Raw genomic sequence first — 9,861 nt, forward strand, 5'->3', positions numbered from 1 at the left:
GGGTCTTACTGCCCACCCGTTTCTGTTGCTGCGTTTGCTCAAACTCAACAAAGAGCAGGGAATCCCCTGCCCTCCTGGCAAGCAGAGGGTTAAGGAAAGGATCCCGTCCTTCCTGCTAATCCTTCCCTAGTCACACTGCGTGCAGGCTCCAGCCCACCACTTCCTCCTCTCCGTGCTCTAGGGACTCCCAGGCAGCCGAAAAGCAAAAGCATGCAGGAGGGAGAGAGAGAGAGAGAGAGAGGGCTGGCTTGGGGGGGGGGACGACTTTTGCTTTACAATGGTAGGTTTCTCATTTCTTTTCCAAAAGCAGAGAGCCCTGCCCCCAGGCCCCCTCCAAATTACAGCTTCTCCAAGCAATGTACTGCTGGAGGGAGACAGTATGCTTGTTTGGAAGAGAAACCCTGCTTCCCTGCTCGTAAGTAACAGCTGGCTGGATTGCAGAGTGAGACATGGAAATCTCTGGATTTATATGCTGTATATCAAATATCTTAATCTATACTTTCTACACGAGGCTGGTAAATCAGAATCTCCTGAGCCAGGAGGATTACAGCATCTCTCCTCTCCCCTTCATTAAAAGCCTAATACTCTTCTTTGAAGAAGTATAACGTGAGAATGTTTTATATATATATATATATTTAAAGTTCTTTTCCTCATTGTGTGCTATACACTGATAATTGCTGCCACAATAACAATTGATTGAAAATGGAATTTAGTCTCCCCCCCCCCCATAGAGAGCTGTTCTTCAAACGTTTAGCCTTAATACAGTGGCTGATTCACTTCTGCTTCACTAGGCATTTTATATAGGGACATTAAAATTGATTTACCGTAAATAAAAAAGAAATCATACTTCGTATATCCTGTCTGGCTTGGGGGGGGGACTTTTGCTTTCCTTCCCTCCCCATTTAAAACGGATCCACATGGATCCTCAGGATTTTTGCATTGGGTCACCCCAAATTCACCATCAGATCACATTACATGTCCATGGCTACAGTCTGTACCTAAAAAGTCACGCACCCACTGTTGCCTGGGGCTGCAATGGTGCAAAAACGTGGTTACAAAGCATGGATCCACAGGATCTTTGCACTGGGTCACCCCAAATTCACCATCAGATAACATAGCATGTCCATGGCTACAGCCTGCACCAAAAAAATCACGCACCCACTGTTGCCTAGGGTTGCAGTGGTGCAAAAATGTGGTTACAAAGCATGGATCCACATGAATCCTCAGGATTTTTGCATTGGGCTACTCCAAACTCACTGTCAGATCACATGTCTGTGGCCACAGCATGAACCACAAAAATCATACATCCACTGTTTCATTTAGAATATTTTTTTCTTGTTTTCCTCCTCTAAAAACTATGTGCGTGTTATGGTCGGGTGCGTGTTATAGAGCGAAAAATACGGTACTTAATTCGTTCCGGAGGTCCGTTCTTAACCTGAAACTGTTCTTAACCTGAAGCACCACTTTAGATAATGGGGCCTCCTGCTGCCGCCGCACCACTGTTCTCATCCTGAAGCAAAGTTCTTAACCCAAAGTACTATTTCTGGGTTAGTGGAGTCTGTAACCTGAAGTGTATGTAACCTGAAGTGTATGTAACCCAAGGTACCACTGTATTGTTTAAGGGTGTTTTCAAATGCAAAAATACTATATAAAGAGGCACACATATATCTCAATCCAGGTAGGGGAATATGGTGCTTCTGAATGTGTATTCCTACCTGACTGAAGAACTGCATTCACATTTCCTCAAACACCTACAGACTTCTACCCAGCTGCAGTGGTCTGTTTTAGGGCTTTGGATGGGGATGAGGACAGTGGATGGCAGTCTATCTTCTCATTTCCCACACTGCCTAAGTTACCTAACGCTCCCCCTTTCTCATTACTATCCTTAGCTCTTGAGAGCGCAAGCATGCACATACTATATTACAAAAAAAGAAAACAGCAGCTAGTGTTTTAAAACTGGAGTAGGGACTTGACTATTTCCCCCCTGTACAGTTATCCCCATCTAAATGCCAAGGTGCTGTTTGCCCTGTGGAGAAAAAATTGGGTACTTTTCCTTCCTGGGACAAACTGTAAGTGGGAGGGGGCTGACAGGCAACCTGGCTCAGAGGAAAAGGTTTATTCCCCCTCCCCTAGTGTTATAATCCTGATCCCATTTGGAGGCTCCTAAGGAAGTATTTAAAAGAACTGGGCAATCTGCTGACAAATCAGCACCATTTCATCAAATATACCAGAGGCCACGCAGGGTTTAGCATGCTGGTTTGACAAAAACCAAGAATGTTCAGAATTTACCTGGAACAAAGCCCTTAGGACCCTCTCGTATTGATTTCTTTGTTTCGCTGCTTGAAAACATCTATATGTCTTTAACTCGCTGTGCTTTTTTCCCCCTTCTCAAGGTCCAGCTGAATGAAAGGAGCTCCCAAGAGGTGCATCTGGGTCTTTATGCAACATCCATTAATTTTCCCCGGCCATATGCAAGAGAATATCTTTGTGTGTTGTTTCTCTGGTTGATGGTTTGATTCTGCAGTGGTGACAAAAAGAAAAGAACTTCCCTTTCTCCCTACACACACACACACACACACACACACACACACACACACACACAGTGCTATTTTTCTAGAAAAAAGAGGTTCCGGAACTCACCATGAATGCTTGTTCTCTTATACAGTCGTACCTCAGAAGTTGAACGGAATCCATTCGACTTCCAAAACGTTCGGAAACCAAGGCGCAGTGGGAAGCTCTTGCAGCCAATTGGAAGGCGCGGAAGGCGCATCGGACGTTCGGGTTCCAAGAACGTTTGCAAACCAGAACACTCACTTCCGGGTTTGCAGCGTTCGGGAGCCAAAACTTTAGACTTTCAAGGCATTCAGGATCCAAGGTACGACTGTAGTGGCACTGCACCCCACCCCCTCCTGAGAGGTGCCAGAACTGAGATCTGGTGAGTTCCAGCTGGATACCTTTCCCTTGCTGACTTCTCAAATATAGGATTTAATACACAATTAAGACCCTACGTTCCCAGGGTGCTTATCTTTCCTGGCCCAATTTGTGTACAGTGGTACCTCGGGTTAAGTACTTAATTCGTTCCGGAGGTCTGTTCTTAACCTGAAACTGTTCTTAACCTGAAGCACCACTTTAGCTAATGAGGCCTCCTGCTACTGCTGCGCCGCCGGAGCACGATTTCTGTTCTTATCCTGAAGCAAAGTTCTTAACCTGAAGCACTATTTCTGGGTTAGTGAAGTCTGTAACCTGAAGCGTATCTAACCTGAAGCGTATGTAACCCAAGGTACTACTGTATTTAAATTCATGCATGATACTGTACAAGATCTCCCGGCCACAGTATCCAAAGTTGCCTCTGTTCAGTTTCTGTTAACTCCCTTTGGAAACTCTCAGCTCTTTCCCTCTGACATAATAATAATAATAATAATAATAATAATAATAATAATAATAATAATATATTTATTACCAGCCCATCTGGCTGGGTTTCCCCAGCCACTCTGAGCTGCTCCCAGCAGAATACTAAAAACACGATAAAAGATCAAACATTAAAAAGTTCCCTAAACAGGGCTGCCTTCAGGTGTCTTCTAAAAGTCAATTAGTTGTTTATTTCCTTGACATCTGATGGGAGGGTGTTCCATTTATGCAAAAGACAGTAAATTCATTCTGCTAGAAGCCATGGGTATTTTGACCCAACTTAAAATGGTTGTTTTAAAGCCTGCACTTAACAGCTTCCATTGTTAACAGGCAATAATAAATCTTATGCGTAGGACGAAGGGCACACAGGAAGTATGTGGGCAGGAAGTTTTTGCATATAAGATTGGGAAAGGGTAATATAAAACCTCATTATTCAAAATCTGAGAAGAGAACAATCTAAGGTGACATGGGTAGGTTTTCGCCAGCTGAAATGAAGATAAATAATGACATGCAATAAAACAACAACAACAAGGAGCTTGTCTAATTGCAATCATTATTATTCCAAAAGTCCTCAAAAAACAGATTACGGAGAAACAGGTCATTGAACTAAACACCATAGATTGATATGTGGGCTGGCTGTTCATCAGTCCTATTATAGCCTATTGTTCCTTAATATTCCAGCATGGACAGCAGGGCCAGATTTAGATGAAGAAAGGCCCTAGGCTACTCTCTTGTGAGGCCCCTCCCCATCCCCCACTCTCACAACTAGAAGAAAATGGAAGAGTGTTATAAACAAAACTGAGTGAAGCCAAGGATGATGACGGCTATTTAAACTTCTGAAATTCACACTTTCTCCTTTAAAGAACATATGATACTATTGTTAAATACCATGGTGATTTTAAAAAATGCATAAAATTAACACTGAAAAACTTTTGCAATAACTGAACTTTGTAAACCTTTTGTGGCCTGGGTAGGCCAGGTCTTCCTGTTATATACCTGCTGGGATTGACAAGGCATCTGACCCTCACCTGGATCTCATAGCTCTCCTGACGAGTACAGTGGTACCTTGGGTTACATACGCTTCAGGTTACATACGCTTCAGGTTACAGACTCTACTAACCCAGAAATAGTGCTTCAGGTTAAGAACTTTGCTTCAGGATGAGAACAGAAATCGGCCTCCAGCGGCGCGGCAGCAGCAGGAAGCCCCATTAGCTAAAGTGGTGCTTCAGGTTAAGAACAGTTTCAGGTTAAGAACGGACCTCTGGAATGAATTAAGCACTTAACCCGAGGTACCACTGTACTTTGGTCTGCAGCCACAGAGTGGAAATAAAGGATGAGATTGCCCACCAGATACCAGACACTCTACCATTCAAATTAGTCCCCAGTGTTTTGGTTACAATCCCCTTCTCAATTACGTAATCATTTTTAATCTAGAATTTAAATTCTCAAAACTTTCTTATTTGATAATTCGAGCAAGTAAACTACTGCTCTCACTTCATTACAAACAGCATTTCTACCTGCAACACACTTGAGCAAACCTGCTCCTCTTCTTTTCATTCACATATATATATATGGGTTCAGATGACTGTGTCACTTGTACAAGTTTTCGTTCTCCGACACTAGGTTCCCATTAAATCAGAACGTCAACACCACAGTTGAGACGTTTACTCAGAAGTACTGTAAGTCCTACAGCATTCAATTGGGGGCTTACTCCCAGAGAAGCGTGCATTGAATTGCAACCTTAAGTCAATCCATGAAATGCCCGAATCCACATCTTTGTTGAGAAGTCTTGACTGTTCATTGTTCATTAGAGGACACAGGTTGCTCCCTAAATGTTCACCCCCTCCTGAAAGGTGGCTATGAGGATTATGATGATATATCGCATGGCCTAAGTATGGTATGAAATCCAAAGCTTTTCTTGTTTATACCAGAACCTGGGCATTTAATAGCCTCTCAAAAGACAACTTTTTAATAGCCTCTCAGTTTTGCCTTGGGTAATGAGTATTACAGAACGGCACATATGGGACAAGGGAAGGGTATAGACTTAGCAAATGCATATACATTGCAGTGTCAGTGAATCTCCATGCTTGGAACGAGCAAGGTCAGAGTTTATGACAGTGAAAACTTACTGTCCGCTATATTTGCCTGTTATAGGGTTCTTATTGCTATATGAAAGGGGAATTTGTCTCCTCTCACAGAGATATGCTTTCACATTATGATTACTATTAATGGTAGTTGTAATAGTAGCAGGGTTTTATTCTTTATTAAGTTTATTAATCACTTTACACAAGCAACTCAAAGCAATAGTAAAACACAGACCCTCTAAGTGTCCCTATTTTCCAGGGGCATTCCTGGATTTACAGAGGCCGTCCTTGTTTCTGATTTGATCCCGGAATATCCCGCTTTCCCTTAGGACGTCACTATTTTCATTGGAGAAATGAGGGAGGGTATGGAGTTATGTGGCCCCACTGAGCCAAGGAGATAAGTGACTATGCAGCCTTGGAAGGCAGCCCTGTATAGGGAAGTTTCTTTAATGTTTAATGCTTTATTATGTTTTTATATATGTTGGAAGCCACCCAGGGTGGCTAGGGCAAACCCAGTCAGATGGTTGGGGCATTTATATCTATTATTATTATTATTATTATTATTATTATTATTATTATTATTATATAAGGTGTCCCTATTTTCATCAGATAAATGTTGGAGCTTATGAAATAATACAATGCTACAAACAAAAAACAAAATAATTAAAAGCACAATATGAGGTGATAAAAGGATTCCCCCGGAATAAGATTACCGTATTTTTCGCTCTATAAGACGCACCAGACCACAAGACGCACCTAGTTTTTGGAGGAGGAAAACAAGAAAAAAAATATTCTGACTCTCAGAAGCCAGAACAGCAAGAGGGATCGCTGCACAGTGAAACCAGCAATCCCTCTTGCTGTTCTGGCTTCTGTGATAGCTGCGCAGCCTGCATTCGCTCCATAAGATGCACACACATTTCCCCTTACTTTTTATGAGGGAAAACGTGAGTCTTATAGAGCAAAAAATACAGTAACTGCTACTGACAGTCCTCAAAGATCTGTGTGTAACCAACTACTGCAAAGAAAAACACTTAATGCCGTTAGTTAGTGAATGGGGGGAAAGTAATGGTTTAAATCCTCTGGATTTCCCCTCCAAAATATGACTCAGAGCCAAAACAGATTTTGATGCAAGAGAGAGAGCTGTGATAAGATCTTCCGGTTTTTCCGCTCTATACTTCAAATGAGATGTGGGAGGGTTTGATTTTTACGAGAGTCGTGCTGAGGGAGGTGATGTGTAACCCTTCCCCCCTGATCTGAATTCCCCCAGTTGCTCTTAAGACCAACTTGGGGGAGGGATATAAAGTTACCCTTTTCTCCCATAGCAGGTTTAATAGCAGATTTGGCGGGGAGCACTTTACAATGGGGAAAAGAACGAACCCCACCCCACACCTCCCTCATGGCTGTTGCTCCAGTCAAAACCAGCAACCCTGATAAAGAGGGTGAGATCTTTCTTTCTGCATCACATCAGTTTCAGCCCTTCTGGAGAAACAGAAAATAGGATACGCTAGCTTCTTTCAGGTTAGATTAGAGAGACTGTTCTATATCGCTGCTATTTCCTCATGTGATTCAATCAGATTGCAGCAAATGCATGTTGCACAATTGCAGTCAGCTGGGAGGTCTGGCACAATAAACCCACTTCCCCAATACCGACTTCTGGGCAAAAAGGAAAGCAACAAGGAAAATGCCCTTGGAACTTGCTTAACTCAGTGTCGTCTAACTTCCCCGCAACCAGCCAGAATGGCTGTTCAGTGAACGGCCAATGTTGTCTAACCTCCCTGAAAACCAGTCAGAATGGATGCTCATTAAGTGAGTTGCCCTGAATGTATGTTTAAACCGGGTGCAATGTTGTGGTGAAGCATGCTTACTCGGAAGTAAGTCCCTGTGTTCAGTGTGCAATGTGCATAGGTCTGCCACAGTTGGCACAAAGCTGCTCAGGCAAACTATTCATCTAACATTGGTTTGTGGTTTTTTTTAACAGTAACAAATTCATATACATCTAATTTCCTTTAAACCTTTGGGCTATCAGTTGCATCCTCAATCTTTTCCTTTCCCACTTATCTGCAGAGGCCTCACAGACAGCTCAATTACCATATCTGCCCCAAATCCTTTATGTACCACAGCACTGTTTGTTTCAGAGCAAAAGGACCTGCCCACTTAACCATGCTAATTTATAGCCACACTCCCTGGAGCCACTCGAGGCAGTGGCTAGAAATTTATCACTGTAAATTAGCTTTTCAAATCCATTGGAAGTAACAGCATTAAGGGGCTGTTTCAAATTTGAAATTCCACTTAATTTTCTACACCAAAATTACATAACAGAGCCTCTACAAAGACCCAATTTATAAAAGCTTTAGGTGTTTGAACTTGTGTAGAGGGGATAGACGGGAAGTGTGGGAAACTTATACCTCCTGTTGTTGTTGTTTTTACATGTCTACAGAAATGTGGGCTCATGGGAGATGAATTCACATTGCAAAGGAATGGCCCCTTCTCCTTTTCCTTGTAAGTTTAAATTTGCCAGTTATTCATGGCTGCAATCCGGTTTACACTTTCCTGGAATACCCTGGGGATTTCCAAATAAACATGCAATAAACATCTTAACTGCCTATTAACACCTTTCCCAAGTACTGTATTAAATTACTATTGTTTATCAATTTCTGGAGCAGATGTATGAGCTACAAGAAGAGTCTCTTAAACTTTTTCATGACTCCCTGTATGTTTTGAAAGTTGAGGTCAGGGATAAATGCATTATATGGCTGCAGCTACCTGAAAAATATTATCATGCCCCATTCACCACTCCCCCAATATACTATATACCCAGCCAGTTTTATATACAGTAAGCCTGCAACTTACGCACATTTAAGTTGTGCGCATTCAGCTTTATGCGTGTGGCAAATAAATAAAATAACATTTTTAAAGGGTCATAAAGCAGGTTTTTTTTGGGGGGGGATGACTTTGGCAATCCCACCCACCATTGAACCCAACGGGCTTTGACTATCTGCAATGTTGGCTTTAGGCACGATCCCTGGAACGTAACCCCCACATAAGTTATGGACTTACTGTATTTAGTGCTATTTTCCTAGAAAAAGAGGTGCTGGAACTCATCATGAACGCTTCCCTTGTTCTCTTATAATGGCAATGTCACCCACCTGAGAGGTGCCGAAACTGAGTTCTGGTGAGTTTCAGCTGAAGAAAAAGCCCAGACTGTATTTGACCAGCACAATCTGCCCATTGCTACAGCAGTGTTCTTACATCCAGTCAGGGATAGCTCTGGCTCTCAGCTTCCTCCTCCTTAGTCTCAGCCGGGGGGCTGGGAAGTGATGTCAAAATTAGCATTAGCTGGCTCTGCCTGTCATTGGCTCTGCCTCCCGCTATTGCTGGATTCTCTGCTTTCCGCCCCACCAGTTTCAATGGGCCCCAGTCGCCACTGAACCCCGTCCCCTAATATTCTTTTTGTTAAGTTGTGGGTGAACATATCAGATAAAACAGTGATTCTTCAAACAGCTCTCACAGGCCAGAACAGAACTGAACTGAAGAGTTCAGCCAGCCTGCTTATATAGAGCTCCACTACAATGCAACAGTAGCAACTTTCTGTAACTATCCAATCACTGAATGTCACTTTCAATCCCTTATTTGCATATGTGGACCTGAGTGAAAACTATCTACAGTATCCCCCTACTGGCCCAGGGTGAGAACTTCAGTACATAACACTTTTAGACAGACATGTCAAGAGTTGAAGTTGAAGCCTTCTTTATGTGGAATGTAACATCAAAGAAGCAGTCAAATACAACATTTCCTGTTTGCCCAGAGTGGACACACATGGGAATGGTGCTCCAGCCAGGAGGACTTCCTGTCTGCTAGTCACACAGCCATCTCTCTCTTGCCTCTGTTGATGCCTTTTGCTGTGTGCTGTCTCTCAGCCAGAAGCATGTGGCTCATCTCTCACAAGAGGATGAGCCCACACTTTTCTCTGTAACTGTAACTACAAGATAAAGCTTGCCTTCAGGATCATACTGTGAACTGAGTGTAAGTAAACCTTATCATTGCTTTTAAAAGAAGACTGCTGTGTCATTATTGTTTCTAAGAGGGAACTAAAGGGGATTTTCCAGGAACAATCTAATCTGGAAAAGCCAGACTGGATTGCGTAACTCAATTGGTTCTAAGGAATCCATCAACTAGATTCCAGCAATGTGCAAGGGAATGTGCTCTGCTACTAGCTCACTAGCGTGAGTGAGGAAGGATAATATTGAATCAATATATCCTCTCCTAATATCCACAACATTCCCATGCTTTACACTACTGGTCTATGTATCTTCCCCCCATCTGTAGCCCTTCCTCTTATTTAGAAAGTCGGATAAGACATCTCAATATC

The sequence above is a fragment of the Podarcis liolepis genome (genome assembly GCF_965112155.1).
Source record: "Podarcis liolepis genome assembly, chromosome: 4".
NCBI classification, from domain to species: domain Eukaryota; kingdom Metazoa; phylum Chordata; class Lepidosauria; order Squamata; family Lacertidae; genus Podarcis; species Podarcis liolepis.